This window comes from Diabrotica virgifera, chromosome 4 (genome assembly GCF_917563875.1).
Source record: "Diabrotica virgifera virgifera chromosome 4, PGI_DIABVI_V3a".
NCBI lineage: Eukaryota > Metazoa > Arthropoda > Insecta > Coleoptera > Chrysomelidae > Diabrotica > Diabrotica virgifera.
This window is the reverse complement of record NC_065446.1, coordinates 170,252,375-170,259,202: the sequence shown is the minus strand read 5'-3', so window position 1 is coordinate 170,259,202 and position 6,828 is coordinate 170,252,375. Positions and strand designations below refer to the sequence as shown.

The 6,828-nt window shown below is 37.9% G+C and overlaps 1 long non-coding RNA gene across 3 annotated transcripts; it reads left to right on the top strand.

The window, feature by feature from the left end:
- The first annotated feature begins 2,278 nt into the window (after positions 1-2,278).
- On the top strand, positions 2,279-6,265 carry LOC126883226 (uncharacterized). Of its 3 annotated transcripts, none has more exons than XR_007697576.1 (3): positions 2,279-2,571; positions 3,260-3,603; positions 6,010-6,265. It is a non-coding gene; the product is annotated as an uncharacterized LOC126883226 (long non-coding RNA). The 3 variants fall into 3 exon arrangements; XR_007697577.1 differs by lacking the exon at positions 6,010-6,265 and adding an exon at positions 5,667-5,793; XR_007697578.1 differs by lacking the exon at positions 6,010-6,265 and adding an exon at positions 3,948-4,121.
- The last annotated feature ends 563 nt before the right edge of the window (positions 6,266-6,828 follow it).

Below are 6,828 nucleotides of genomic sequence, written 5' to 3'. Positions count from 1 at the left end.
GTAAACTTCATATATGCTTTGGCGGGCTCCAGTTTTTGTTTTCTTTTTTCGTCACCTGTTAGTTTTATTGATAAAATACTTATGTAAAATAAAACAACACAGTGTAACCTACAAATTATGACCTATGCACATTTTACATTCTTTGCGCCCCAAAGCCACAGTGGTGGCCCAAAATGTATTTTTGCATATTTTCGCCACCTACACGCATTTTATTGCATTAATGCTACCTTAATAGCACAATATTCACCCTTAAGTGGTCGCTAAGCAGTGGAGGATCCAGGGAGGGGTAATGGGGGCTATCAGCCCCCCCGCTCTCAAACCAAGTGATATTATATTGAAAGATTATAAAAATATTCATTTATTTTTATAGAGATTTAGCCAATTGACACCCCTCTCTTAACGATGCTGGATCCGCCACGGTCGCTAAAGCATAAAAAGTACGCCATTCTTATAAAAATAATAATATAAATAAGTATTTCTATAAAAATAAATGAATTTTTTTATATAATCTTTAAATATAATATCACTTGATTTGAGAGGGGGAGGGGGTGATCGCCCTCATCACCCCCCTGGATCCGCTACTGCTTAGCGACCACTTAAGGGTGAATATTGTGCTATTAAGGTTGCATTAATGCAATAAAATGCGTGTAGGTTGCGAAAATATGCAAAAATTGATTTTGGGCCACCACTGTAGCTTTGGGGCGCAAAGAATGTAAAATGTGCATAGGTCATAATTTGTAGGTTACACTGTGTTGTTTTATTTTACATAAGTATTTTATCAATAAAACTAACAGATGACGAAAAAAGAAAACAAAAACTGGAGCCCGCCAAAGCATATATGAAGTTTACGGCGCCACTGTGCCGTAACGGTTGCTTATACGAAAAAAATGAATAGGACCTAATTTTTAGAGTAAATAGTGGTCTTTAATCTTGTATAAGTTTTGTTTAAAAAGAATGCATAGGTAATGAGAAAATCGTAAAAACATGTTCGCCAAGGGATAGGGGTAGTTTCTGCAGTATATTTTCAAGGATAGGGGTGGTTTCCGCAGGGACGTTGCAATAACCATATATATTTTTGAAAAGCACTATTGATGAAGCATATACCCATATAAATCAAAAAGCAAAAAACAAAAAAAAAATTCAACCCCCCATTTTATTTATTTTTTCTTGGCTACGGGGGTTGCACTAGGAAATCGCTTTTGGTGTCCATGCATGGGTAATAATAACGTGCACAAAATTATATATGAAGCATATTAATAAAGGGCATTGTGTGTGAAGGATTCCAAGAAAATCACTTTATTTATTAATTCTTCTTTTTTTTGGGGTGGTTCCGGGGAAAAAATGGGGGTGCATTATACAAATTTGTAAATAACACCAGCACATGGGTAATTGCTGAAAGTCTTTTTACTCTAGCATAAACGGTTCAGATGGTATAAAAAGGGGTTTTTTAAAATGCAACACCCTGTAATTAAAAATAGGGCAATTACCCTTGAGTACAACCTCTAACAAAAAATCAGTCACTTATTTATGAATAATTGTCGCAGGATTTCTTCGTAATTTCCGTTACACTTAGGAAAAAATATATTTTTTTTACAAACATCTTTTTTAAAAACTTGTCAACTTTGGGGCGCCACCCCCGCTAAACGGTGGATGATAGGCATATGCTGTTGGAAATAGATCGTAGAAAATACAGTCCTTTTTATATTTCTATAAAAAAAATTTTTTATAAAAGGTACAGGAAGGGCTACGTTCCGCAAAAACCACAAATTACCCCCTTTAAAGGGGTGAAAAAGGGGGTTCCGGGGCGAAATTTTTTCAGAAAAAGTTAGTCTTATAATAAGCACCCCTTGAGATACCAGAAAAAAAATAAAACCGGACTTATGTCCATTTTGCAAGGTTCAACCTTTGTTTCCTACACTACTATTCTAAGTGAAAAAATAAGATTGTTTTGCTTTCGCATTTCAACTGAATAAAAATGGAATTTTTATTTTATTTTTAATAATTTGGCAGTTTAAAAAAAAATCAACACCTCTATCTCGGAAACAAAGCATTTGAGGACATAATATATTTATAGAGCAAACTGCCATTATATTTTTCATGTAGAATAGTCTGCTACCCACAATGTCTAAATTATTTGAAAAACCTCAGAAGATTGCAACCAATTATAGTAAACAAAAAATTAATTGAAATGAATTTCGACTCAATTAAAGCTTTCTGCTTAACCCAGGTATAACATACCAAAAGCCACCGCCAGGAAATCATTCCACTTTGCGGTTCAGAGAGCCCATATGAAACGAGTCTTTGTACTCTATGCAGAGTATGGCATTAACAAAATAAGAAAATCTACGGTTTCGTTTTGATTAAAATCTGTCTTCCTCCATCCCCCGATAGCACTATTTCTAGGTCTACCTGTTGTCAAGGAGGCTCTAAGGAAGACAGATTTTTACCATTCCGACCGTAGATTGTCGATATAAATTAAAATAATTTATATCGCAGTATGGATAGAACGCCCTCTAACGGGGAATAAGCGAAATGAATTTCGACTCAATTCAAGCTTTCTGCTTAACCCAGGTATAACATACCAAAAGGCACCGCCAGGAAAACATTCCACTTTGCGGTTCACAGAACCCATATGAAACGAGTCTTTGTACTCTATGCAGAGTATGGCATTAACAAAATAAGAAAATCTACGGTTTTATTTTGATTAAAATCTGTCTTCCCCCATCCCCCGATAGCACTATTTCTAGGTCTACCTGTTGTCAAGGAGGCTCTAAGGAAGACAGATTTTTACCATTCCGACCGTAGATTGTCGGTATAAATTAAAATAATTTATATCGCAGTATGGATAGAACGCCCTCTAACGGGGAATAAGCGAAATGAATTTCGACTCAATTCAAGCTTTCTGCTTAACCCAGGTATAACATACCAAAAGGCACCGCCAGGAAAACATTCCACTTTGCGGTTCAGAGAGCCCATATGAAACGAGTCTTTGTACTCTATGCAGAGTATGGCATTAACAAAATAAGAAAATCTACGGTTTCGTTTTGATTAAAATCTGTCTTCCTCCATCCCCCGATAGCACTATTTCTAGGTCTACCTGTTGTCAAGGAGGCTCTAAGGAAGACAGATTTTTACCATTCCGACCGTAGATTGTCAATCTAAATTAAAATAATTTATATCGCAGTATGGATAGAACGCCCTCTAACGGGGAATAAGCGAAATGAATTTCGACTCAATTCAAGCTTGCTGCTTAACCCAGGTATAACATACCAAAAGGCACCGCCAGGAAAACATTCCACTTTGCGGTTCAGAGAGCCCATATGAAACGAGTCTTTGTACTCTATGCAGAGTATGGCATTAACAAAATAAGAAAATCTACGGTTTCGTTTTGATTAAAATCTGTCTTCCTCCATCCCCCGATAGCACTATTTCTAGGTCTACCTGTTGTCAAGGAGGCTCTAAGGAAGACAGATTTTTACCATTCCGACCGTAGATTGTCGATATAAATTAAAATAATTTATATCGCAGTATGGATAGAACGCCCTCTAACGGGGAATAAGCGAAATGAATTTCGACTCAATTCAAGCTTTCTGCTTAACCCAGGTATAACATACCAAAAGGCACCGCCAGGAAAACATTCCACTTTGCGGTTCAGAGAACCCATATGAAACGAGTCTTTGTACTCTATGCAGAGTATGGCATTAACAAAATAAGAAAATCTACGGTTTCATTTTGATTAAAATCTGTCTTCCCCCATCCCCCGATAGCACTATTTCTAGGTCTACCTGTTGTCAAGGAGGCTCTAAGGAAGACAGATTTTTACCATTCCGACCGTAGATTGTCGGTATAAATTAAAATAATTTATATCGCAGTATGGATAGAACGCCCTCTAACGGGGAATAAGCGAAATGAATTTCGACTCAATTCAAGCTTTCTGCTTAACCCAGGTATAACATACCAAAAGGCACCGCCAGGAAAACATTCCACTTTGCGGTTCAGAGAGCCCATATGAAACGAGTCTTTGTACTCTATGCAGGGTATGGCATTAACAAAATAAGAAAATCTACGGTTTCGTTTTGATTAAAATCTGTCTTCCTCCATCCCCCGATAGCACTATTTCTAGGTCTACCTGTTGTCAAGGAGGCTCTAAGGAAGACAGATTTTTACCATTCCGACCGTAGATTGTCAATCTAAATTAAAATAATTTATATCGCAGTATGGATAGAACGCCCTCTAACGGGGAATAAGCGAAATGAATTTCGACTCAATTCAAGCTTTCTGCTTAACCCAGGTATAACATACCAAAAGGCACCGCCAGGAAAACATTCCACTTTGCGGTTCACAGAACCCATATGAAACGAGTCTTTGTACTCTATGCAGAGTATGGCATTAACAAAATAAGAAAATCTACGGTTTCGCTTTGATTAAAATCTGTCTTCCTCCATCCCCGATAGCACTATTTCTAGGTCTACCTGTTGTCAAGGAGGCTCTGAGGAAGACAGATTTTTACCATTCCGACCGTAGATTGTCGATATAAATTAAAATAATTTATATCGCAGTATGGATAGAATGCCCTCTAACGGGGAATAAGCGAAATGAATTTCGACTCAATTCAAGCTTTCTGCTTAACCCAGGTATAACATACCAAAAGGTACCGCCAGGAAACCATTCCACTTTGCGGTTCGGAGAGCCCATATGAAACGAGTCTTTGTACTCTATGCAGAGTATGGCATTAACAAAATAAGAAAATCTACGGTTTCGTTTTGATTAAAATCTGTGTTCCTCCATCCCCCGATAGCACTATTTCTAGGTCTACCTGTTGTCAAGGAGGCTCTAAGGAAGACAGATTTTTACCATTCCGACCGTAGATTGTCGATATAAATTAAAATAATTTATATCGCAGTATGGGTAGAACGCCCTCTAACGGGGAATAAGCGAAATGAATTTCGACTCAATTCAAGCTTTCTGCTTAACCCAGGTATAACATACCAAAAGGCACCGCCAGGAAAACATTCCACTTTGCGGTTCAGAGAACCCATATGAAACGAGTCTTTGTACTCTATGCAGAGTATGGCATTAACAAAATAAGAAAATCTACGGTTTCATTTTGATTAAAATCTGTCTTCCTCCATCCCCCGATAGCACTATTTCTAGGTCTACCTGTTGTCAAGGAGGCTCTAAGGAAGACAGATTTTTACCATTCCGACCGTAGATTGTCGGTATAAATTAAAATAATTTATATCGCAGTATGGATAGAACGCCCTCTAACGGGGAATAAGCGAAATGAATTTCGACTCAATTCAAGCTTTCTGCTTAACCCAGGTATAACATACCAAAAGGCACCGCCAGGAAAACATTCCACTTTCCGGTTCAGAGAGCCCATATGAAACGAGTCTTTGTACTCTATGCAGAGTATGGCATTAACAAAATAAGAAAATCTACGGTTTCGTTTTGATTAAAATCTGTCTTCCTCCATCCCCCGATAGCACTATTTCTAGGTCTACCTGTTGTCAAGGAGGCTCTAAGGAAGACAGATTTTTACCATTTCGACCGTAGATTGTCAATCTAAATTAAAATAATTTATATCGCAGTATGGATAGAACGCCGTCTAACGGGGAATAAGCGAAATGAATTTCGACTCAATTCAAGCTTTCTGCTTAACCCAGGTATAACATACCAAAAGGCACCGCCAGGAAAACATTCCACTTTGCGGTTCAGAGAGCCCATATGAAACGAGTCTTTGTACTCTATGCAGAGTATGGCATTAACAAAATAAGAAAATCTACGGTTTCGCTTTGATTAAAATCTGTCTTCCTCCATCCCCGATAGCACTATTTCTAGGTCTACCTGTTGTCAAGGAGGCTCTGAGGAAGACAGATTTTTACCATTCCGACCGTAGATTGTCGATATAAATTAAAATAATTTATATCGCAGTATGGATAGAATGCCCTCTAACGGGGAATAAGCGAAATGAATTTCGACTCAATTCAAGCTTTCTGCTTAACCCAGGTATAACATACCAAAAGGCACCGCCAGGAAAACATTCCACTTTGCGGTTCAGAGAGCCCATATGAAACGAGTCTTTGTACTCTATGCAGAGTATGGCATTAACAAAATAAGAAAATCTACGGTTTCGTTTTGATTAAAATCTGTCTTCCTCCATCCCCCGATAGCACTATTTCTAGGTCTACCTGTTGTCAAGGAGGCTCTAAGGAAGACAGATTTTTACCATTACGACCGTAGATTGTCGATATAAATTAAAATAATTTATATCGCAGTATGGATAGAACGCCCTCTAACGGGGAATAAGCGAAATGAATTTCGACTCAATTTAAAGCTTTCTGCTTAACCCAGGTATAACATACCAAAAGAGAATCTACGGTCGGAATGGTAAAAATCTGTCTTCCTTAGAGCCTCATTGACAACAGGTAGACCTAGAAATAGTGCTATCGGGGGATGGAGGAAGACAGATTTTAATCAAAACGAAACCGTAGATTTTCTTATTTTGTTAATGCCATACTCTGCATAGAGTACAAAGACTCGTTTCATATGGGCTCTCTGAACCGCAAAGTGGAATGTTTTCCTGGCGGTGCCTTTTGGTATGTTATACCTGGGTTAAGCAGAAAGCTTGAATTGAGTCGAAATTCATTTCGCTTATTCCCCGTTAGAGGGCGTTCTATCCATACTGCGATATAAATTATTTTAATTTATATCGACAATCTACGGTCGGAATGGTAAAAATCTGTCTTCCTTAGAGCCTCCTTGACAACAGGTAGACCTAGAAATAGTGCTATCGGGGGATGGAGGAAGATAGATTTTAATCAAAAT